The following is a 27,144-nucleotide window of genomic DNA, read 5'->3' as shown; positions in this document are numbered from 1 at the left end:
TGGCTTGTTGCTACGTACAACTGGGATGTCCATGATTCCGAGGGTCAGCATGACATCTGCAATGTGACTGTGGGAGACAAGACCTGTGTGACATATAGGTGTGTGAGCATCTGACAGCGCACTATGGTGTATGCAACTGGGTTATATGCATGGCAGACTGTGATGTGTTAATTTACATGGATTCATGTTTGCTGAGACTCATATGTCTGATTTTCATGATGTGGGGTCTTCTGTGTCCTGGATATGTTGTTTGCATGGGATGGGCAAGTGCGCCGGTCATCTGCAGAGTCAGATTTGCCCCTGAGCTAGGATTGTGAGCCAGTGCATATTGTTGTTGTCTGGATGCCCTGCCCCTGTGACAGGAGACAGTGTTGACTGACTTACAGGGCATCCCAGTGCCATGGCATTGAACTTGCTATGAGTGAGCCTGCATTGTGTTCAAGTGTGCACCATGCACCGCATTGTGGCCTTGCCCATCAGGACATGAGTTCATCATAGTGTGTGTTGCTGGCATGCATCCCAAGCATGTGAAATGAGTCTCTGCCCATCCCTTCATCCGGACACCTCTGCTGAGTCAGTCGCAAGAGATGTGCTGTGGGTCTAGTGACATACTCCTACATGTTCACTTGCATGTACAACTAATGTGTGGGTGGTGCATGTTGGCACATTGGGGTATTAGCATCCAACATGCAACAGACATATGTGTGCAAATCAAGGAGTGATATGTGTGCCATGGTTGATGTTGGAAATGACAATTGTCTTATTCTAAACAATGTTTGCACTTTGAGCTATGTTCAGCTGATAATGCCAGGGCTTGCCGTGTGATGTGATGTACTCACTGTGGTGTGTGCAGGCGGTGCAGATGACTGATATTGTTCTGTTACTTCCTATTCCTATCCAAATACATCCACGGCCACAGGAGGGGACAGCTCCACGGTACAGGCGGAGCCACAGAGCCTTACAGGGACAGAAGGAGAGGAGTCAGGTGGACCCAGTGGCATGGAGGGTGATTTCAGCCACACAGAGGAGTCATCAGCACCATCCCCCCCAGCTGAAGGCCACAGCAGCTCTGAGGATGACTCCCCTGTGGAGGCGGGTGTCAGCAGCCACCAAACCCCAGCTAGTGAGGCTGTCTCCGCCACCACCACCACCCGCCCATCGGCTCCCATCCCAGAGGTCCCTGTGGGCTCCCGTGTTCATGAGCATGTCTCCTTTGTGCCAGGTACCGCACCCCCTGCCCCTGTGTCCCCTGCTGCCCTGAGTGAGGAGTCTGTGGACTTACTTAGACAGATGCATGTGGGGCAGATGTCGATGCTGAAGGTCCTCCATGCACACACAGGTCTGTTGACACAACTGGTGTCATTCATGGAGGGCATTTCCTCTGGCATGTCTGCCCTACAGAGGACCAACCAGTCCGTGGCCTCCTCCCTGATGGCAGCAGTGTCCCTCCTCCAACAGTCCCGCATCCCTCCTACCCCTGCAGCACCCACAATTCCTAGCACACTACCTATCCAAAGCACAGAAACCCCCAAACCAAGAGTTAGACGTGCACACAAGCAAGCGCAGTGGACTGATTCCACACTCACAGGGGCTGGTTTGCTGACACACACACAGTCATCCATAACCACTCCACAGTCCTCTAAGACCTCTCCCTCCCAGCCCCCCTCCCTTGCCTCACCTGCAACCCCATCCCCCAAGAAGATCTTCCTCTGTGACCTTGGCCTCTTCCCCACTGACCCAGCAGATCCTGATTACAAGGGGAAGAGGAAGTCCCCACACACAGAAGGGAGTGCCCCTCACACCCGGACACCCTCCCCCAGGCGCACTCAGACCGAGACGCCCACCCGCAAGTCCCCCCGGCGCAAGAAGAGCAAGACCCCCCCACCAGCACGCAGCTCCAAGGCAAAGTCTCTGTCCTCCATCCCCCAGGCTACCACTCCAGAGGTTCCCCCGCCACTCCATGCCCCGGGTTCCCCCACACACAGATACACCATCCCCAAAATGCTAAGGCCATCCCCCCCTTAGCACTTGCTCCTCCACACCTGGTCAGACAGTTGCTGCCACTGATGTGGGGACCGTGTCACCACCCCCTGCCCTGCAGACTTCACCTGTCCCCCATTGCGCTCCCATGGATGTAGGCTCTGCTTTGGATTCCACGCCCACCCCATCTGACTTGGGCACTGCAGTGGTGAGCCAATCTACTCCATCTGACCTGCCCACTGGAGTTGTGCCGGCACCCACCCCATCTGACTTGTGCCACACAGTTGTGACAGCACCCACCACTTCAGTCATCTCCACTGCAGTTGCAAGTGTCTCGCCTGCAGCCCCCACCTCTTCACTGTCTCCTTCTGCTGCGCCCTGATCCTGTCCCTGCGGTGCCTGGCCTGCCCCCATGTATGCCCCTCCGAGGGGATGACCCCGGTCCGTAGCAGTGCAGGCAAGCAAGGTGTGACAGTTGTCACTCTAGTTCACTCCTTGGCAATTTGACATGGACTGGCCATTGGCCTTTTGGTTGCACAGACGTTTCGAATTTCATATACTGAATTTTTGACTCTAGTTCACTCCTTGCCCTTTGGACATGGACTGGCCATTGGCCTTTTGTTGGAACAGACGTTTCACTTTTCATATGCTGAATAAAGCTTTTTACTTTGTCCCTGTGAACTTGTTTTAGCTGTACATCATGTTGAGGTTGTTTTAGATGCCCTTGCACCTGTAATGCTTGGTTTACAATGTTGCATACTGATGTGTTGATGTGAGGTACTCCCTGTGGTCTATGAGAAATGGATCCTATTCTGGTGGGTATCCATGTCACCCTTTGCAGCTACCTGGGTGTGTCTGGATCAACCATTTGTGTACATCTCTCTGTGAGCATTTAATTGCCATGGTCACATCTGTGTCTTGCACCCCTGCACATATGATGTGCTTCCCATTGTCCAAATTGTCACTTCCACATACTTTGTGCTCATCACTACTGGCCCTACAGGTGTGGGCATCTTTGGTATAGGAGCAACTGGGTCCTCTGTGCAACTTGCTGTACATATGTATTGAGTATGTGCAGATGACTTAAGGGAGACTCACGTACCCAAGCTGTTGTGACCAGAGCCTTCATTGTGCGGTAACTGATGGCCGACTGACCAAGTGTTCTGCAGACATGAGTGGGACTTGCGGTGAATATGTTTGGTACTACTGGGCTCCCACAGGAGTTGTGTCCCCTCAAGTTAGTGTGTTGTCCAGTGACATGGCTTGGGCCCATGGTGTGTATTGTATGTGCATGTGTGTGTGTCCACATCCCTGTTCATACACAGACAGTGTTCCCTTGATATGTTCATGTTGTTGATGCTTGCTGAGTGGTACTGGGTTAATCCCACTACTTTTCCAATGGGCTACCAGATGTGTGGGTGCATGACTCACTCCTGTTAATTGGTGTATCATCATTGTGATTTGTCAGTTCTGAGTGTTGATGATGTTGTCAGACACAGATGGGACACAGTGAGGGTTCCTAAAGGCACTTTTTTGTTCGCAATATCATGTAGTTGTGCCTAGGTGGTAGTTTTTAGTGATTGAGACATTTGTATGTGTGTGTGACCGGTCCCACTTGTCGGGTTCACGGCAGCGATGCTGCCAGGTGTCAGCATGGGTGCCTTGTGTTCCTCCTTGGCATCTGCATAGTCATGGGACAGTGGCAGGAATAGTGAAGCTCACATGAGCTTTGAGGTCATGGCCATGTACCGCATACTGTGCAGTGTTTCTGTCATTCCCCAGGGTTGTAAACAGTCCTTGTGTGATGTGTGTGTGCACATTAGTTCCTGCCAACGTTCCTGTGTTTGTCATGTGGGCATGTGCAATGTCACCTGTCCATGTTGGCTTCACAGATACACATTGTTGCAGTTCAGGTGTGTGGTGTTGATAGTGGACTGATGTGAATGTTTGCATGGATGGTCCCTTATCTCCCGTTTGTCCATGGATGAGGGGCCATGCTGAGTGATTTGTGTTTGTGTATGTGTGATGTCCGTTTGTGGCACAGGACACATGTCTGGGTTTCCCAGTTTGTACGACATCTGCCTTTGTCATCACAGTGGAGGTGTCATGCATGCTTGTGTCACACCAATATCTTGTCCCTGGGGATTGTGCTGTTGGGTGTCAGTCTCTTGCTGTGTTAGTTGGTGTTCATTCCAGCTAGTGTCACATGTGTCTGTTGTGCTCCCTCTCATCTCCCAATGTCTGATTGCCCACTGAGGGTGTCCCAATGATGGTTTACTTTTGTATGGCACTGTGTCCACATCTGTGTCACTGTGGTTCAGCCCCTCTCAGTGTTGTGTAGTTGCCTGTGGATACTGTGACACACACACACACATGTTCTGTCCGATGTGCAGTGTGAGTTTGCCTGTTTGTGTTTGTGCATCTGCAACAGTGCATTGGTATTGCTGTTCTGGGCCTTTGTCTGGATGCTGTTTCTGTGATTTTGCATGCTGTCCCTGTGAGTCATTTCACATCATTGTGCACATTCATCCTGGTTGTTGGGTGCCATTCCTGGCATGGAATGTGAGTTAGTGAGCTGACACCTACAGTCTACAAATGTTGTTTTGGTTGGTGTGTCTATTTTCGAGATGTGTGCATGCTTGGTGATGGTCACTTCTGCTGTTGTGTCAATGTACGCTGTGTGTATTGTCAGACCCCATGTGTGGTGCTTGTCTGCACATGGCCGAGAGTGTAATGTTTTCACAGCACTGTTTGCCTCAACACATCTCTGTGTGTATGGGACACAACCACTATTTTCCTCCAGAAATGTTTGATGTGTTGGGAGCAGGGATCATACATGCTGTTAGTTATTTGCAGCTTTGACCATGATGACACTTACCTTTTGGTCACTGTGTTGAGGGGGGTTTGGTCCCCATCACCACAATGCTCCACATCTGCTGCATTTTGTGAGCCCCCACTTGACTTCTGTTCTACACAGTGAGCGGGTGTTCTTTTTGCATTGCCACAGAGCTTGATACATTGCTGTTTCCACCTCATTCATGGCAATTGCTGCTTCATTTTAAACAATTGGTTGTCCTAGTGGATCTTCACTCAGTGCAGCAGAATTTTGACTGTCTTGAGAACTGTCTCTAGCAATCTCAGCTGCAATTGTAGCTTCTTGATCAATTTCATCATTCAACATTTTCACATAATTTACAAAAGCACTGCATTGTATGGTATCTTTACAAGCATTGAATGAATCTTCATAGCTCTGAAAATCTTCAAGTAATGCCAGTTCTGAACGCCACGGTTTGAACATTTGCAAAAGGGCTAAATAGTAAAATTCCTTTTTGTCAGCAGTGTCGCAACTCAGTTTCCTGTGATTAATTAAATTTCCTTTCCTTTGTTTCACCAGACATCCTTCGGAACCAAATCACTGCATATTTTCCATCATTGATGTTCTCTGTAGTATTCCGTTTAAAAGTGTAGTTTTGCAGCACTTCATAGAGACACATGTTCTCAAGATGATGACTTCTGTTTGGGTAATATGTGTCCAACATATTCGTTTTCAAAATATCTGTACTTTCTGGATCTTTTTCTGCTAAATATTCAATTTCTTGAATAGATTTCAGTACCCAATTTCGCATTGCTGCAAGACCTAAACTCACCCAAATGATTCTTCTACTTTTGGAGTATAGACTTGCAGATGATAACCGATCTGAGCATTCATATGCTCCAATTTCACGATGCGATAACATCTTCAAATTTAAACTGTATAATTTCTTAGTTAGAGTTTTCTCGTGAGAAATCTCTTCCCACATTTCTTTCAATTCCGTCTTTTCTGATTTAGTAATGTAGGACGTTACATATCGAGCAACAGCAATGGAATTGTCCGCAACATACTGAATATCCATGTTTGCATTCCACATGGATAAAATACCTGGATTGTAGACATTTATGTATTTTGACTCTTCGCTTCTTCTTAAGTTGTAGGTATTTTTTGGAGACTTTCTTGTGATGGTATGTCGCATAGCTGACATAAAACTGTTCACTCTTCCTTTGGATAATACAGGACATGGAAATCCAAAACGACATTTGGTATAGAATTTATCCTTTGACTTGAACTTTCGTCGACAATATTTTCCACACCTATGGCTTTGGAATCGTAAGACTTGTTGTTTTGAGTTTTTATCGTCTCTGCTATTGGGTACGGCACATGTGGCATTATCTTCAATGAAAGACAAAACAGTTTCATCTGAATCTGGGGGCATCCTTGATCCATAACAACATATGTATATGAGGAGCACCTCTTGCTTGATACTCCTTTTTCCAAAAGAAATCCACAACTTCTCCAAGAGGAGTATTCTTTTTATTGCAGATGAAAGACATCATAGCTTCAAATCTATGATTGAAATATCTGCATACATTAACAGGATCCAAAGAGCACAATTCTCCAGGTGTCTTGTATTCAATATTTTTTATATTGGAATTTGCCTCTCGAAGAAATTCAAGTAAATCATCCCAAGCATACTCAGCACAGCTTAGTGTAACAAACCATGTAGGAGTTCCCAAGTCCCGTAGCATACATTTCAGTTCTCCATGACAACAGTACCAATATTCATTAGTCCCACGCTGACATGCCATCAGATTAATCAACTGAGATTCTAAATGATCATCTCTCTGATACACTTTAGCCATAAAATCCTTTGCAGTTACATTTTGCAGATGCATTCATGTTTTTAAAATGTGATTTACTGCATATGAAAGTCCAGACAAGTCACTTTCAAACAGAAGATGAAACATATAAGGGATACATTGTAGAAATCTTGGATCTTCTGCATATAATCTTGTTGTCCGATATTCAGATGCAGGAATCTGCACAGGACGTTCACGATATCGTCCACCTTTTCCTGTTGGAAACAACTGCTGGAAACAATGAACTTCCAAGCTCTCTTCCCATACACTCATGGGACTTCCTCTTGCTTTTTTCATTTGGAACAACTCAATCGTATTCCCCATCATCTCTTTGGAATGAAGTGGATGTACAGTGTAATGTTCATAGATTTCTTCACATCTGGACATGTCCACTTTTTCAATTTGTCCACTTAATGTTTCAGTATCTTCTGCTAAATCTATTTCTTCTTCTCCTACAAACACATTTCTATAGTACTCATTATTTTTAATCAGATACAATCATGCCTTTTGCACTTTCCTAACATCCACTAACTCTTGCCAGATTTTCTTTTTCTTAGTAGGAACACCATTAACTAGAATGACTAGTGGTTCATTTTCTGCATGCTCTACACCAATAGTTTCAATGTTTTCTTTAAATCTAACGGTAAATACACAACTCTTCCTTTCAATCCTCTTTGTAACTCTGATGGAGGTAATTTACCTGTTTTAGGCTCCATACGAACAATAGCATGAAACGGGTGCACACATTGAATGAGAATTGACTCATACGTATTTAAATCTATCAGCTCTGGAGGAATAGCAACCAACTCTAGATTATTATGAACAGCTCTAGCAGGCATTTTATTCTCATCTAATTTTTTATAACAATATTTGCATATACGCTGCTCAGATGCCTAATCAAAACAATCCTCTACCAACAAATAAATTGCAAATTCCTTCCACTTATCATTATTTTCTAATTCACTTTTTAAATACAGATTAACACTCTTAGTCTGATTTTTATAGTGACTTCGCCACTTGAGAAAAATCCTAATTTTAAGACTTTCGGTATTCACAGAAGGCATTTAGGAGTCCTAAAGTTAGGACTCCTAACTTCTGTGAATACCGAAATGAGTAAGTGCCTTCTGTGAATACCAAAATGAGTAAGTGCCTTCTGTGAATACCAAAATGGTAGTAAGTTTAGGATTTTGTCTTAAGTTAGTTCTGTGAATCGGGCCCATGGTGTATAGGCGTTTGAATCAATCCATGTGCTAAGGCCTGCCTCACTCCATTACTACTTAGATATTAACTTTTAGAGGGCGAGGACTGGCAGATGATGAAGCATGACACCTAGTGGTGTGTGATGCCAGTCCGTCAATTTTTGTGATTTGCCCCCACTAAATTGGGCATCTCTTAGACACAACTAGGGACGGTCCTTTCTGTGGTTCATAGCTTTGGTTGGAGGCTGACCGTTCTCTAGTGCCCTAACGCCTCTAGTTCCCTCCCCGGGCCAGACCTTGGGTGTAACTGTGGTTCTTTGGCTTCTAATTCTACCAAAACTTGAGAACAGGAATGATTTTTAAGCAGTTATGTGTATGCAAAGATATGCAGTACCCAAATGCTTCTCTCACAATGGTTCCCAAATGCACACAGACTCACAGTGTGATTCTAGACCAGCAACACTATCCCTTGGACTTTACCAAAACTCATTCACTAATCTGGAAGGAGTAAGGGAACTGGACACAATCTACATATTTCAGTACTGCACTTTAGTGTCAAAGCCTGACTCATTTTATCAATGCACAAGCAATGACTGGCTTCTAATGCTGCTAAAACTTGACAACATGACAGGTTTTAAAACAGTTATCTGTCAGCAAATACATGATGTTACCAAATGCTTCTCTCACAATGCTTACCCAAATGCACACAGACTCACAGTGTAATTCTAGACAAGCAACACTATCCCTATGAGTTTACCAAAACTCATTCACTACTGTGGAAGGGGTAAGGGGACTGCACACAATCTACATATTTCAGAACTGCACTTTAGTGTCAAAGCCTGACTTATTTTATGAATGCATTACCAATGACTGGCTTCTAATGCTACTAAAACTTGACAACATGACAGGTTTTAAAACAGTTATCTGTCAGAAAATACATGATGTTACCAAATGCTTCTCTCACAATGCTTACCCAAATGCACACAGACTCACAGTGTGATTCTAGACAAGTAACACTATCCCTAGGAGTTTACCAAAAGTCATTCACTACTCTGGAAGGGGTAAGGTGACTGCACACATTCTACATATTTCAATACTGCACACTACTGTGAAACCCTGACTCATTTAGCAATTGCATAAGCAATGACTGGCCTCTAATGCTACTCAAACTTGACAACAAACCAAATTGTAAAGCAGTAATCTGCAAGCAAATACATGATGTTACCAAATGCTTTTCTCACAATATTTGCCCAATGCACACAGACTCACAGTGTGATTGTAGACAGCCAACTATCCCTTGTACAAAATACATTTACTAGTCTACAAGATGTAAGGTGACTGCAGACATTGCAGAACATTTTCTACTTCACATTAGTACCAAAATGTTTCTCTCCAAATGATTCCTAAATGCACACAGACTCACTGTGTAATTCTAGACAAGCAACACTATCCCTTGCACTGTACTAAAACACATTTCTTAATCTAGGAGTACTACATTTTAGTGTAGAAACATGACAAATTTTGCAAATACATAAACAATGACTGGTTTCTAATTCTACCAAAACATAAAAACAGCACAGTTATCTGTCTGCAAACATATGAAAAACACAAATTCTTATCACAGAATGGTTTCTACATGCACACACACTGACAATAAGATTGTAGACAAAAAAAGTACTCCCTGCACTTCAGCCAGAGAAATACATTAGTCTGATTAAAATCAAAATAGACCACATACATCCCCTCACAATTAAATAACTCACCTTTCAAGTTGTTTTGTAGATTAAGATATATGTCAGTCACACACCAGATTTTCTTATACAGAATCTCTGCACTGTGCACCTGTCAGCAAAACCAAAGAATGGCAAAGTTTCCCTCTCATTTTGCCCACATATACATGTAAACATCAAATCAAATTCTTCCCACATTAATTCAACAGCTAACACACATTTCTATTGGTTAAACATTTGAACCCTTTCCAAATGACATACATTTGAACCCTACCCCCAATCTGCCTTCTGCCTGTTACCATAGAAACAGGTCATGGAACACTTAACTGAGCACACAGGTCACAAGTTCAGCACACAATGTTGCTAATCAAAACAGCAAGTGTGCTTGACTTTTCAACATATCAGCTTATCATATATAATGTTCCTTTCAATCAGTTTTTGTTAACCAATAAGAATCATGCATTTAAAAAACAGAAACATGCACCCTAGTTTTCAGTGTAGAAGGTTGTCAAACAACCAATGATTTCTTGTCTTTTTTCAAAACTGCATCTTAGCCACCATTTTAGAAAAATCTTACTTTTCAAACAGCCATTTGATTTACAGAGACCATCTGAGTGCATCTAGACCTCCCTTCAAGATGCTTAGAGTGTGGATTGTGGGACACGGCTATATTTTCTGGGCCAAAGGTATGCAGAAAACAAAGGTATTCACAAGGACCTAGGTTTGCCAAATGTAAACATTAAATGGATTGGACAGAGAGGGTTAAAGTGGCACCAATTGATGCCATTGGTAAAATCCTTTATGCATCTCCAACACCCTGACCTCAGAATAGTGCACTGTGGTGGCAATGACCTAGGCACTTTGACTGGGGTGGGTCTGGAAATGCTTATGAAGGACACCTTTGCAGAATTGATTTCACTTTTTCCCAAAGCTGCCTTTGTGCATTCTAACATATGCCAAAGGCAGAAATGGAACTGGTCCAATCATTTTTGTCCACAGATTGAGAAAGCTAGGAAACGTGAATAAATCTGTTTCTGCTTTTCTCCGAGACTATAGAATGGGGTCCATTTACGATAACAATCTGCGCTTTCATATGCAAGAGATGTATTGGAGAGATGGAGTACACTTTACTGATGAAGGAAACAGAGTCTTCCTCAACAACTTTAGACTCTGTATAGGTACTTACTTATAAGTACCAAAAACTCTCAATGAACACAACGGCTCTTTTTAGAGCCACTCAAGAACAAAACACTTAAGCTCCCCGTGTGGAAAAGCAATATTGTTTGGATTTTGAAAGAGAGAGTAGGTTTCCCTGCTCTCTCTTTCAAAATCCAAATGAAGTTTGCTATGGGAGGGTGGGAGACTCCTGCCCTCTCATAGCAAACAACAGTGTCCTGGGGGTGCGCACCCCAGGACACTGTAGGAGCCGGCCCTGGCGGGTGGCAGTCCCTAGGGCCCTCGAGGGCTCCAGGAGGGGGCCCGCAGCACCCCTCTCTCAAACAATAAAGCCTGAGGGTGGTGGTCCCCGGGGCTTGGGGGGGCACTCAGCCCCCACCCTATTTATTTTCTAGCCCCGGGGATAGCAGTCCCCGGGGCTGGGGGGGCCCCCTGGGCCCCCCATTAATTTTTACAGATTTTGCCCCCGGGATTTTGCCCCCGGGGGCTAATTATTAAGGAAGCGCAGAAGCCCACGCTTTGGGTGTTTTTTTCCCATCTGGATCCGCACACCGTGCGTGCATTTTGCCATTTTTGATTTTAAAAGGGGGCCCTGGGGTCAGAGTATTTCTACCCTGCCCCCTTTACATCTTTCACACACTTATTTCCCTTACTTAATCAGTCTCGCTTCTACCGAGGCACACAATGGCTGCCAACAGTTCCTGGTTTCGAATGTTGACAGACACTTGACAGCCAATTAGCATTCAGCGCGTGATCGGGAGGGTGCGCGCACGGTTCACAGAGGGTGCGCTCAGGGTGCACATAGCGTGCGCGGATCCTCCGAGGCCATAGATATATATGTACTTTTAACTCTAATTTTCTCAGGAACTACTGAACGGATTTACACCATTTATGAAAAAGGCATGATTCTGAACTGAGGACTACCTCTTTGCCAAATTTGGTATAATTCCATTCAGCAGTTGGGCCTGTAGCTGCGTTAACAGGTCCTATGGGAAATTGCATGGTGAAAACGCTTTTTGGGACCCCCCTTTTTTCTCGCCCCCTACTTGACGAATCACCACAAAACTTTCAGGATAGGAGCGGACCGGAGCTGGCCAAAAGTTTGAAAAATTTCGCGAAGATTCGTCAACCAGCACCAGACTTATTCAGAATAGAATGTTGCAGATATCCTATGGAAAATAGGTCCTAACTATAACTACCTGCTGGCGACCGCCAGATATAGATATAGATATATATATATATATATATATATATATATACATGTTGGGTGTGTATATATTTGTATATATAGATATATACCTATATATCAAACACCATGTTGTCCCCAACTGACAAAGCCACAACTCGGCGTGGTATTCCATATACACAGGTAAGTAGCAGCCCAGCGATGTGCACATTTCTGCCATACGCGTTTCGAGCTAGGTTCAGCTCTTGTTCACTGGCGGCAAGGAGACAGGAAACGGGATGCAAGAACATGTAGGTTTATTTAAATAAACAGTCCCGCCCTAATAGGCACAATGGAATGCTGGTCAAGGTAGTCTCTATTCATTAACCAAGTGGCTCCGTGCATGTCTCCCAATTAAAAATAAACACCCGATTGGGCATGCGCTCATTGCCAGGTTTGCAAAATTCATCTTGCCTGCGTCGGCCACGCCGTCCCTCCAGTGCCTCTGAGTATCCTGCAGAGAGGTCCCGCATGTGTAGCGGTGGGGCTTCGTCGCGGCTGGAACTGCCGCTAAACATCAAACACCATGTTGTCCCCAACTGACAAAGCCACAACTCGGCGTGGTATTCCATATACACAGGTAAGTAGCAGCCCAGCGATATGCACATTTCTGCCATACGCGTTTCGAGATAGGTTCAGCTCTTGTTCACTGGCGGCAAGGAGACAGGAAACGGGATGCAAGAACATGTAGGTTTATTTAAATAAACAGTCCCGCCCTAATAGGCACAATGGAATGCTGGTCAAGGTAGTCTCTATTCATTAACCAAGTGGCTCCGTGCCTGTCTCCCAATTAAAAATAAACACCCGATTGGGCATGCGCTCATTGCCAGGTTTGCAAAATTCATCTTGCCTGCGTCGGCCACGCCGTCCCTCCAGTGCCTCTGAGTATCCTGCAGAGAGGTCCCGCATGTGTAGCGGTGGGGCTTCGTCGCGGCTGGAACTGCCGCTAAACATCAAACACCATGTTGTCCCCAACTTACAAAGCCACAACTCGGCATGGTATTCCATATACACAGGTAAGTAGCAGCCCAGCGATGTGAACATTTCTGCCATACGCGTTTCCCAATTAAAAATAAACACCCGATTGGGCATGCGCTCATTGCCAGGTTTGCAAAATTCATCTTGCCTGCGTCGGCCACGCCGTCCCTCCAGTGCCCAATCGGGTGTTTAGTTTTAATTGGGAGACAGGCACGGAGCCACTTGGTTAATGAATAGAGACTACCTTGACCAGCATTCCATTGTGCCTATTAGGGCGGGACTGTTTATTTAAATAAACCTACATGTTCTTGCATCCCGTTTCCTGTCTCCTTGCCGCCAGTGAACAAGAGCTGAACCTAGCTCGAAACGCGTATGGCAGAAATGTGCACATCGCTGGGCTGCTACTTACCTGTGTATATGGACTACCACGCCGAGTTGTGGCTTTGTCAGTTGGGGACAACATGGTGTTTGATATACCTATATATATATATAATTCACTGACAAAACCATGGGTTTCACACACATTATAGTTAGGAATTAGCATTTAAAAAACCTTAGAAATTCAATGAAAAAACCAAAGGTTTCACACATGTTATAGTTAGCTGGACATTTCACTCGTAAAAAACCATTGAAATTCCCCCGTTATAGTTAGTTCAGCTAACTATAACTCGCGCGCCCGCAATGCACTACTGATGACGTCACATATTACATCACTCATGACATGGTCACTGACATCACTCATGACATCACTGATGACATCTCAAATGACATCACTGATGACATCACTGATGACATCATCCAGTGAATGTGTGTTTTTCTGAAAATTACATATGTTTTATATTTATGTATATCTCAAGGTCAATGGAAGAATAAATGGGTATATAAGTGTCTAAATGGATGCTTTTTTTTTGAAAAATGTTTTGTGTAACTGACTGATTAAGTGTATCATAGTGAATACATGGCTTACTGAGTAATCTTTAAATATGAAAATATCTGTATCAGTTTCTTACTTTGTGTATAAGTGGCTGCATGGGTTGGTGAGTAGCTACATGAGTGTCTATATAGGTTATTAGTTGGTTTTTTATCAGTATGAGTGTCTGAGTTTCTGTATGGTTCGGTGGGGGGTATTACTTAGTGCATAGGTGCATGAATGAGTGACTCACTGTTTGTATGTGTTGAATACAGCATGTGTGCAGGACTGTATGGGTGGATGAGTGTGTGCATGGGTGTGTTAGTGAGTGAATGACTGTCTCTATAGTGTCTTTATGAGTAACTACATATGTTTTAAACTAGTATATGTGACTATTGGTGTATATAAGTGAGTATATGTGAGAGTGAGAGATTGGAAGAGTTCCTGTATGAATAAGTATGTGTTTCTATAAGTTATTGTTTAAAAGAGTAAGTATATGTAAGTTTCTGTAGAAGTAAGTGTGGTGGTGTGTGTATAACTGTATATGCAAGTAAATGGATGTTTGATTCTTTATCAGCATGAGTGACTATGTGTGTGAGTAACTCTATGGATGAGTGGCGTTGTGTAACAGGATGTATAGGTGTATGAATACATATGATCAGTGAGTACATGTATGAGTGACTGTAGAGGACTGTTGGTGAATGACTGTATGTGTATGTGGTTCTTAGAATTACTGATTAGGTTGTTGTAACTGATATTGATATGTTCATTATTTTGAACATTTTAGTTTCTATTTTTGAATGTGTGTTTCAATGGTTATATTAGGGGAAGAGGAGGTCTGCCACTCTATCACAAGGATGATGTCATCAGTGATGTCATTTGAGATGTCATCTGTGATGTCATGAGTGATGTCAGTGACCATGTCATGAGTGATGTAATATGTGACGTCATCAGTAGTGCATTGCGGGCGCGCGAGTTATAGTTAGCTGAACTAACTATAACGGGGGAATTTCAATGGTTTTTTACGAGTGAAATGTCCAGCTAACTGTAACATGTGTGAAACCTTTGGTTTTTTCATTGAATTTCTAAGGTTTTTTAAATGCTAATTCCTAACTATAACGTGTGTGAAACCCATGGTTTTTTCAGTGAATTTTCAAGGTTTTTTAAATGCTAATTCCTAACTATAACGTGAGTGAAACCCATGTTTTTTTCAGTGAATTTGCAAGGTTTTTTAAATGCTAATTTTTTTTTTTTTCTTTTTTTTTTTTACATATTTTTATTTTAATTTTCTATCCTTTTTTAAAGACTATGGTTAAATTTTAAAAATTCTACAATATGTTTTTATTTTACCATTTTTTTAAAATAAACAGGTAAAATTTATTAGTATTACATATTTTTTTTTTTCCTTTTTTAAATTTTTTTTTTTAACGTGCGCGTACGGTAAGCGCACGTCTTGTTTTAATTACGTTAGATTTCTACGCTGTTTGCGTTCATTTACGCAATTTGCGTAGACGCACGTCACGCGCGTGCAGCGCGTAACGCGTACGCTGCACGCGCACGTTACGCGGAAGTGAAGGGGCGTGCCTGTTTTGCGCATGCGCGCGTGCGCGTGTCTTTTTTACGCGCATGCGTACTTTTTCCGTAAGCGTACCATAAGCGCACCGTAAGCGTACGGTGGGTCATGTGATCATGAAACACAACTTTTGATTGGTTGAAACTACTTTCAGTTCTAGAACTCTCCTACACCACACCCATTCCCCTCATTTCTGCTTGTGATCCCTTAGGAGAAGGAGCTGGGTTGTCTTTGTGATACGATGGCAGAACAGCAGAGCCCTTCTGAGAGTGAGGCTAGCAGCACTACCTTGAGGCAGAGAACGAGGAAACAAAAGACCTCTTTCATATGGGAGTATTTTTCTTTTCCAGAGGGCCAGCAGGTAAATGCACCCTTAGTGACTTGTAAGCTGTGTAAGCGTGTACTTTCAAGAGGGAATCCCAACAAGAAGTATTCCTTCGGGAATCACACCATGTTGAGACACCTTAAGGATGTACACAGAAGGACACATGCTCGACATACTGAAGGTAACCCTTCAGTAAGTCAACCAAGCACATCCACAGCAGCTCAGCCTGGACCATCATCTGCAGGGCCGAGTCCTTCTTCTGCAGGTCAGGTGAGCCCTTCATCTGTGGTGGGAGCATCTCCTTTTTCTTCTCCTCAGGAAATTAACCCTCGGTTTCTGAGGGTTGAAATACGGTGCGCCACTTGTCATGATCTAATTTGTTATAGGGAGACCAGTATTTCCCTAGTGAACAATAAAATAGATCAGCACATTTGTCGTACCGTCTAATATTCCCATTCTTTCTTTCCTCTGTCCCTGCATGAACACAACGGCTCTTTTAATAGCCAACCTTACCTTTCATCTATTTTTTATATATGTTTTTAAAACTTTTTTTTGATTTTTTTTTTACCGTACGCGTAATTATTATTTTTTTTTTAAAAAAACACTAAAAATCAATTATCACATTACAAGGTCCTTGAGAGACTACAATGAAAAACTGAAAATGTGATTGTGGAGAAGTGGAAAAAAGGGACCATGATATTTTTGACTTACCATACCCACTCAAAAAAATATTTATTCATTTAAATTTTTTTTGAATTGCTTTAAAAATGGTTCTAGTTTTCGAGAATGTTCTATCTCAATCTGAAAAAAAAGAAAAAAGTATTAATATTTAATAAAACATTTTATAATACAGTACACATAATATTTTTCCAAAATTTTTTTTGCCTTTTTTTTGCTGTTTTCAGAATATATTGCATTTCACTATAAATTGTGAAAGCAATTGCATTCATCATTTAACAGCGGGCAAAAAAAAAATTAACAATCTCAAAGATTGTTTTAAAAAAGCCCACAATCTCTTTTTGCAGACAGAGTTGCTACCTCCGTTGTATACCATCTGCTGTCAGTCTTTGACCTCAGCCACGGTGCCTGATAGCTGGAAGCTTGCAATTGTGACACCGTTGCTAAAAAAGGCCTCTCTGGACCCGCTTTGTCCTGCCAGCTACAGGCCCATATCGCTGCTTCCATTCCCTATAAAAATACTAGAGAAGTTGGTTACAAGAACCTTATCAAACTTCCTGGAATCCAACGTTTGTTTGGACGCTGCCCAGTTTGGTTTCAGGCCGGCGCATGGGACCGAGACCGCCCTGATCACCGTGCTTGACGATCTGCGAACGCGCGTCGATATGGGTAAGGCAGCTTTTTTGGTGCTGCTGGACATGTCGGCGGCGTTCGACACGGTGGATCACGCTGTCCTGTTGGATCACCTCAGGGGGGCAGGCGTGGGGGGGCTGGCGCTGGGCTGGCTTGAATCCTACCTGGATAATAGGCAGCAAGCAGTGGCACTACCACCTTTTCGGTCAGATACACGTCAGGTGAAGCAGGGTGTACCACAGGGGTCTGCGATTAGCCCGATCCTCTTTAACCTATACCTCCGGCCCCTAATCAGTTTGATAAAATCTTTCGGTATCTCGGTTATCAACTATGCCGATGATACACAACTGATTTTTTCCTTTGAGGGAAAGGAGGCGGTTTCGAGGGACACTTTCCATCAGTGTATGTCGGAAACAGCAGAATGGCTCCGACTCAACTCACTCCAATTCAATGGGGCAAAGACTGAAGTGCTTCATTGCTCATTGGATCAGCCCTCCCGTACGTTACCAGAAGGATTCTGGCCAGCTTCTATCTTAGGTACGGTGACAGCGGCGGAGTCGGCCCGTAACCTGGGGATTGTGTTTGAGCCGGGGCTGCAACTAAATGCTTCGGTGAATAAGACCATAGCTACGTGCATGGGCCTGCTTCGAGCCCTACGTAAAATCTTGCCGTTGCTCCCCCCTCAGGCTCGAATAGAGGTGGTGCGCAGTACTATACTCAGTAGGTTAGACTACTGTAACGCACTACTTCTGGGGGCACCGAAGTCTTTAGTAGGTAGGCTGCAGAGGGTTCAAAATATGGCGGCCAAACTGGCTTTAGACCGACCTCGCTCTGCATCATCCTCAGAAGCTTTGTCCGACCTCCATTGGCTGCCTGTTCAGCAGCGTATTCTCTTTAAAGCTGCCTGTGTTGTGTTCAGAGCGCTGCACGGACTGGGACCGCTGCCACTTCAACACCTCTTCTCGTGGTACCAGGCTGCTAGACCTTTAAGATCCTCCTCGGCTTTTTTAACCATAGTCCCTAAATTCGTTAGAGTGAGGATGGGTGGCCGTGCCTTTGGATTTACAGCAGCTAAGCTGTGGAATACTCTCCCTCTGTTGCTCAGGAGTAAGCAAGAATTCTCTTCCTTTAAAAGGGAGCTAAAGACCTATCTCTTTCCAAAGTAATGTAGTGTATTAGACCTGATGACTCACCTATGGTCCAGCGCCAGGATACCCTTGGGGTGACAGCTGCGCTCAATAAGAATTTAATACATACATACATAACTTTATAGAAATGCATAATATTCTTAAAAAATATCATCTAATATCAATACTTATTTCTTTAAAATACCGTCTGATATTTTTGTTTCAGAAGTATAATCACAAAAATATATCTCAAATAACTCCACAATACATCTGGTTCCATTTCCTTTAGGCCAAATAGTAATTTTAAAATTCTTTTTTGATTAAATTTCCAATGGTAATCCAATAAAAATCTAAAGTTTAAATTGTACAGATCTCACCGATTCTCTGTAACATTTTGGTTTCCGAAAGATTTATTAATAATTAAATAAGTCCACAATAGAATTGTTTACCTTTCCGCATGGCCAAATAGTAATTTTAAAAATCTTTTTTGAATAAATTTCCAATGGCAATCCAATAACATTCCAAAATTTAAATTATGCAGATGTTACCGATTTTTTCTAAATTTTTGGTTTTCCAAAGTTTCATTAAAAATTGAAAAAGTCCACATTACAATTGGTTACCTTTCCATTAGGCCAAATGGTAATTTGTAAAATCATTTTTTTTTTAAATTCCAATGTTAATCCAATAAAATGGTAAAATTGTTTAGTCCAGATGTTGCCAAATCTCTCTAAAATTTAGGTTTCAGGAAGATTAGATAGGAATTTGCTAAATCAAAAGGCAAACGTTGCTTAAAAATCAATTGGGAATCATTACACAGTGTCCAGCCTTTTTCACATTTAAGATAAACTGTGTAATGACCAGAAGTTACAGTAGGTCCATCATGGAAAATTATTGCAACTGTTACAAAAGTTTTTCCTGAAATTGATAATTGCTGTCCTGTAAACTTCTTTATTAAAGTATCTAATTTTGAACCATCAGCTTTACAGCGTTGCATCATTAAAATGACATACTGTCCGTATTCCTTTAAAATTAACGTTGAAAACATGTCAGATTGACACTCACTGCATTCCATGCTATGATTAGCATCTTTAACTAATTTAGCAAAAGTGACTGTTTTACTTTCTGGCAATGTTAAATAAATAAACCTTTCAGAATCAACATTAGAGCCACATATATTATAACAGTTTTCACAACTATGTTCCCATTTATAAGAGAGACCAAATACATTTTCAATGGAAACCCCTTCTTCTTCCAGTACCTGAAGAAAAAACATCAAGAATTCCTGTGCGTCTTGCTGTACATTTTGAGAAAACTGTGTTCGTCCTGAACATACATCTAAAAGTTTTCTAATTTCAGTAGCACTTTCTATTTGAGTTTTATCATTACTCAGCTTTTGAAAAAGGAGACTCAACTCAGAACAGAATCTTTTTCCCTGATTTACTATTATCTGCTCTTGCATACTTTCCAGATAAAATGCAACATTCAGCACTACATTAGCGTAGCAGTTGACACCAGAGCTATTTTCAAAATAACATCCTACAACCTGTTCTTCATTTTCCTTTTTCTTTTTGCTTGCAATTACATCACTCCTCTTTTTTTTCCTCCTCTCTACATCTTCATTACAGATATTCTCATTTCTCCTTTTACGAGAAACTACACGTTTCTCCAACACAGGATACTGACCTAAATGAGGAGCATAGCTTCTTCTTAATCTATTATACTCCTTTACACAATTTGCATCAGCACTAACTTTTGAGTCATCAAAGTCTATCATGAATAAACCTGATAATGTTTTCACTCGTGACAAAGCAACATATGCCATACCTTCTTTGAACACAGTTGAACCAATGTTCACAAATGCACAATCTACAGTCAATCCTTGAGACTTGTGAATAGTTACAGCATATGCTAGAGAAAACGGAAACTGCTTCCTACGTACATATAAGTCTTTCACAAGCATGAAACGAACTGAACAACGACAAATGTCTTTAACTTCTTCTATCTGATCAAATTTTATTTTTAAACATTCAATTCCATCTTTTTTCTGATAATTAATAAAACCCACAACTCTTCCCATAGCTCCATTAACTAAACCTTTTTCAACATCCAAATTTCTCCTTAAAAATACTCTACAGTTCATGCAAACATATAGATTTTTTTCTAATCCAGCTGTTTTGGAAATGTTCTTCTCTAGTGAATCCAATTTATTTTTCAGTGTGCCTGTTAATGTGACAGTAATTCTTCCATCCTCAATTTTGTCCACTGCTTCCAATTTCCTGATATCTTCCTTTTCCAATTTCAAAAGCTCCTCATTGAATATTGAGCATTCACGTAGAGTTGGCATTAAGCAGATGACACTTTTCTTTTCTGCAATGTTCTTGTATATCTTCTCTGCAACTATTTCTTCCTTTGGAAATAAATTATGTAGCAGCCGACTCTGTAATGCTTTCGTGCCAGCTTCAGTAAGTAGTCCAATTCTGATATCTTTCAGAATACTTCCATATTCTTCATCGTTTGCTTGCCTCATATTAGTAGTAAGTTCCTTGTACTCAAAGAAGGACCAAATATTTGCATTACCGATGCTTCCCAATGACTTCTTTGTGTCTTCATGTGTCACAGTATTAAACACTGGTTGTCCTTTAACTGGAGTAAGTTGCAAAAGATCCCCAAAAACTATGACGTGTTTTCCTCCAAATAACACGTCATAGTCTGTCTTCAGAATTTGCTGCATTCTTAAATGCACAAAGGCAAGCATTAAGTTTGATACCATGCTCACCTCATCAATAATGAGAACTTGCATCTTCTTCAATACTCTTGAAACTTCCAAGCATGCTTCTCCAGTTAGCTTGTTGTATTGTATTTTGTTCTCATGCTCCACTGGTAACATTAGCAAACGATGTAAAGTGATTCCTTTTATGTTATATGCTGCTAACCCAGTTGGAGCAGTAACCACACAAGACAAAGTAGAATCCGTTTTTTGCTGTAGGTAGCTTCTGATGACTTTTATAAGGAAACTTTTTCCAGTTCCAGCTTGTCCGCTTACATACATCCTGATTGGATGAAATGATGTGCATGAGCACTCTTTTTTTTCATGTAGAAATCCGTGATCAATTTTGTTTCTGATCTCTTCATAAATTTGTTGCTGCTCTTCGTTCAGTTGTCTTTCCAAATTTTGTAAGTCTATAAATTCTTCTTGAGCTTGATTCATAGCCGTTTCCACTTCATTCATGGCTATTGATGCTTCATTTTCAACGATTGGTTGTCCTAGGGGATCTTGACTGAGTGTTCCTGAACTTTGGCTGTCCTGAGAACTGTCACTAGCTATTTCTGCTGCAATTGTAGTTTCCTGTTCAATTTCTTCATTTAACATTTGCAGATAAGTTGAGAATGTACTGCATTGTATGCTGTCTTTGCAAGCATTAAAAGAATCTTCATAGCTTTGAAATTCTCCCAGTAGTTCATCCTCTGTACGCCATGGTTTAAACAGCTGTAAAAGAGCCAAGTAGTAAAATTCCTTTTTGTCAGTAGTGTCGCAACTCAGCTACCTGTGATTTATCAAACTTCCTTTTGTTTGCTTCACCAAACATCCTTCCTCACCAATGACTTTATATTTTCCATTGTTGATGTCTTCTGTGGCTTTCCGTGAATAAATGTAGTTCTGCAGCACTTCATAGAGACACATGTTCTCCAGATGATGCCTTCTCTTGGGATAATATGTGTCCAACATGTTTGATTTCAAAATATCTGTACTTTCTGGGTCATTCTCGGGCAAATATTCAATTTCTCCAACAGATTTCAGTACCCGATTTCTCATTGCTGCAAGACCTAAACTTGCCCAAATTATTCTTCTTGATTTCGAGTAGAGACTTGCAGAAGATAACCTATCTGAACATTCGTAGGATCCAATTTCTCGATGTGATAACATCTTCAAACTGAAACTGTACAGCTTCTTACTGACAGTCTTCTCGTGAGAAATCTCTTCCCACATTTCCTTCAATTCTGTTTTTTCTGATTTAGTAATGTAAGACGTTACATATCGAGCAACAGCAATGGAATTGTCAGCTACATACTGTATATCCATGTTAGCATTCCACATGGATAAAATGACTGGGTTGTAGTCATTTATATTTTTTGATTCTTCTTTTCTTTTAAGGTTGTAGGTATTCTTAGGTGATTTTCTTGTGATAGTATGTCTCACAGATGACATAAAACTGTTTACTCTTCCATTTGAAAGAACAGGTCTAGGAAATCCAAATCGACATTTAGTGTAGTATTTATCTTTGCTCTTGTATTTCCGTCGACAGTATTTTCCACACCGATGACTTTGGAAACGTAAAACTTGCTCCTTTAACTTTTTCTCTTCTGTGTTTTTTGGTATAGCACATGTTGCATATTCTTCAATGTAAGATAACACTGCTTCATCAGCATCTGTTCCAAACTTTGGGGCATCCTTGATCCACAACAGCATATGAATATGAGGAGCACCTCTTGCCTGGTACTCTTTTCTCCAAAAGAAATCCACTACTTCTCCTAGAGGTGGATTTTTTTTATTGCAGATGAACGACATCATAGCCTCAAATCTATGATTGAAATATCTGCAAACATTAACCGGATCCAATGAGCACAGTTCTCCTGCTGTCTTGTATTCAATGTTTTTAATGTTTGAATTTGCCTCTCGTAGAAAATCCAGTAAATCATCCCAAGCGTACTCAGCACAGCTTAGGGTAACGAACCATGTTGGTGTTCCTAAATTCCGTAACATGCATTTTAATTCACCATGGCGTCTGTACCAATATTCATTTGTCCCACGCTGACAAGCCATCAGATTGATCAGTTGTGTTTCCAAATGATCATCTCGGTGCTGCAATTTCTCCATAAAATCCTTAGCAGACACATTTTGTAAATGTACTCCCCTTTTTAAAATGTGATTTACTGCATAAGACAGTGCAGACAAGTCGCTTTCAAATAAAAGATGGAACAAATAAGGAATACTTTGTCGAAATCTGGGATCTTCAGCATATAGTCTTGTAGTCCGATACTCAGAAGCTGGAATCTGTTCCGGACGTTCATCGTATCGTCCTCCTTTTCCTTTAGGAAACAGCTGGGGAAAACATCAAGCTTCCAAGCTCTCCTCCCATACACTCACGGGAGTTCCTTTTGCTTTCTTCATCTGAAACAGATCAATATTGTCTCCCATAACTTCTTTTGAATGAAGAGGATGTATGCTAAAATGTTCATAAATTTCTTCTTCCTTTGACTTGTCCACTTTTTCAATTTGTCCAGTTGGTGTTTCTGTGTCTTCTTGTAAATCTTCTTCTTCTTCTTCTTCTATATAAATTGATTCATACCATTTGTTATTCCTTTTCAAATACAAATTTGCTCTTTGTACTTTCCGTACATCTACCAGCTCCTGCCAAATCTTCTTATTCTTTGTAGGTACACCATTAACCAGAATAATTAATGGTTCAGTTTCCAAAGTATCCGCATCAATAGTTTCCATATTTTTTTTCAAATCCAAGGGCAAATACACCACTCTACCTTTTAAACCTCTCAGTAAATCTGAAGGAGGTAATTTACCAGTTTTGGGCTCCATACGTACTATGGTCTGGAACGGATGAACACATTGAATGAGTATAGACTCATATGTATTTAATTCAGAAAGTTCAGCAGGAATAGCATCCAATTCTAAATTATTATGTACAGCTCTGGTCGGCATTCTATTTTCTTCTAACTTATTATAACAATATTTACAAATACGCTGAACTTCACCCAATTCAAAACAATTTTCAAGAAATATATATGTGGCAAAATCCTTCCACTTATAATTATCTTCATTTTCACTTTTTCTATAGAGATCAACATACCTGGTTTGTTTTTTATAATGAGTTCTGCGGCAACAAATACAAGTAATATTTGGTCTTTCATTAGAGATTTTTTCAAATTTTGTTATGTGATCATTAAATGTCTTACTTACAAATGGTTGTACATTCTCTTCCACTTCTTCCTCATTTACTGTGTCCTTTTCTGCACTGTTTTGTTCAGGACCAAAGTAACAAAACTGAATTTCATCAACAACCTTCTCTACATCTGATACTGACCCACGGAACAGAGCCCTATTCAATTCATCTAACTTTATTGCTGGACTTTTAGCAAAATACAACCGTCTCACAAACTTTCTCATTTCAGTATGATGAACAGCCAGCATTCTAAAATGATGGAAAACACTAATACACACTTTTCTAGATAGACAAGCCAGAGAATGACCCTGCAAACCAGTATTCTCTCTCACTCTGCATGGATCTAGACTTTGAAGCACCTTAATCTTCTGTTTTCCACTTTTTTTTACTATATTCTCTTAGAAACTCACGAAATTTATCAATAGATTCCTGACGCACAGTGCAAATACTACTACAATTCCAAGTGTACACTGGGGCTTTAGGACGTCTCCCCATAGCCTCATCCACCATCACTTGTACCTCATCTCTTGGAACCATTATCTCCTTCTCCATTATACAACCATTTTTCACTTCGTAAGCACGACCTCTGGTGTCAACTGCATGCAGCAAACTATTACTTTGAAAATAGCTCTCTTCATTAAAAAAAGGTTCACTACTTGAACTATGCATCCATTTTCCTAAAAACACTTTACAAAAGTTTGTTCTGTTCACTACTCTTTTCCTTTTGCTTTGTGATTTCAGTACATTAACCATTTTATCTAATGTACGCATCCTATTCAAAATTAAAATGAATAGTTTCCTTTTTAATTCTAATGCCTTTGCTGCAATGGCTTCAATTTCTTTTTTTCTCTTATAAAACTTAGCCTTTTGCTTATATTTCTTCACATCCTTTATCAAATTGGACATAACTCTTCTCTGAAACATTTTTCTACGTATCTCTTTAAACGCTGTTTTTCTGTTTAAGTTAATCTTTTTAGTTGCAGAAGCTATATTTGCATTAACTAAATGCTCAATTTTTTCCTCTCCTTTTCTATTGAAAACATTCTTTCCAGAACAGACATTTTGTACATTTTTCCTTTTTTTGAATATGTTCTTTAAAAAAATTTTTGTCTGCTAACCAGAAGATTTTTTCTTTTTCCCAACATGAGGATCTCCAACTAACTTAGGTCCTCCAGTTGTCTTCAAATATAGTTTTTTTTTTGTGGTCTTTCTTTACTCTGGATTTTGTAGGCATCTTAAATTTTGTTCACTGCTCTTCAGCAATACCTGAAAAAAACTAAAAAAAAATTCCTTTATTTTATTTAAATATATTACTACATTTTTTATGTTCTTTAGAAATCTTAAAATACTTAAACGCCTTTCCTATAAATGAAAATCACAATAACACATTAGTCACAAAACTAAATTTCTTTTTTTTGGCAAGTGATAAGTACTTTTACAGTCTGACACATTATGAATCCACTTTTCAGATTATTAAAAAAGCACATGTCCAAACAACATTTTCAGACCAGCAAAATGTGTAACCTGGGTGACTGACTACACTCCAGCAAGGGCAACCAGCCTTAGTGAAGCTGAATGTATTTGCATTACTGACTGCAACCTCAAACCCCACTCGGTTGTGAATACTGTGCATGATTCCACAGGGTAAGCAGCTGAGTGTGTGCTAAGAGTCTGCTTCTGCACCAAAAAATGGCTCCCCCTTTCCATCTAATGCAACTGTGAAATCACCAGAGCAATACGCAATAAATCTCTGCCTGTAATTCCTATATGCACACAGAGTCATGTTTTCACATTAGTCACAAAACGAAATTTCTTTGCCAATTTGAAAGCACACTTACTACTCTTTTTTTTGGCAAGTGATAAACACTTTTACAAACTGACACATTATGAATCCACTTTTTAGATTCTTAAAAAAGCACATGTCCAAACTGCTTTTTCAGACCAGCACCATGTGTAACCTGGGTAACTGACTACACTCCAGCAAGGGCAACCAGCCTTAGTGATGCTGAATGTATTTGCATTACTGACTGAAACCTCAAACCCCACTCGCTTGTGAATACTGTGCATGATTCCACAGGGTAAGCAGCTGGGTGTGTGCTAAGAGTCTGCTTCTGCACCAAAAAATGGCTCCCCCTTTCCATCTAATGCAACTGTGAAATCACCAGAGCAATACGCAATAAATCTCTGCCTGTAATTCCTATATGCACACAGAGTCATGTTTTCACATTAGTCACAAAACGAAATTTCTTTGCCATTTTGAAAGCACACTTACTACTCTTTTTTTTGGCAAGTGATAAACACTTTTACAGTCTGTCACATTTTGAATCCACTTTTCAGATTCTTAAAAAAGCACATGTCCAAACTGCTTTTTTCAGACCAGCACCATGTGTAACCTGGGTGACTGACTACACTCCAGCAAGGGCAACCAGCCTTAGTGATGCTGAATGTATTTGCATTACTGACTGAAACCTCAAACCCCACTCGGTTGTGAATACTGTGCATGATTCCACAGGGTAAGCAGCTGGGTGTGCGCTAAGAGTCTGCTTCTGCACCAAAAAATGGCTCCCCCTTTCCATCTAATGCAACTGTGAAATCACCAGAGCAATACGCAATAAATCTCTGCCTGTAATTCCTATATGCACACAGAGTCATGTTTTCACAATAGTCACAAAACGAAATTTCTTTGCCAATTGGAAACCACACTTCCTACTCTTTTTTTTGGCAAGTGATAAACACTTTTACAGTCTGTCACATTTTGAATCCACTTTTCAGATTCTTAAAAAAGCACATGTCCAAACTGCTTTTTCAGACCAGCACCATGTGTAACCTGGGTGACTGACTACACTCCAGCAAGGGCAACCAGCCTTAGTGATGCTGAATGTATTTGCATTACTGACTGAAACCTCAAACCCCACTCGCTTGTGAATACTGTGCATGATTCCACAGGGTAAGCAGCTGGGTGTGTGCTAAGAGTCTGCT

The sequence above is a fragment of the Triturus cristatus genome, chromosome 6 (assembly GCF_964204655.1).
Source record: "Triturus cristatus chromosome 6, aTriCri1.1, whole genome shotgun sequence".
Taxonomy (NCBI): Eukaryota; Metazoa; Chordata; class Amphibia; order Caudata; family Salamandridae; genus Triturus; species Triturus cristatus.
Note: the sequence above shows the minus strand (reverse complement) of the source record.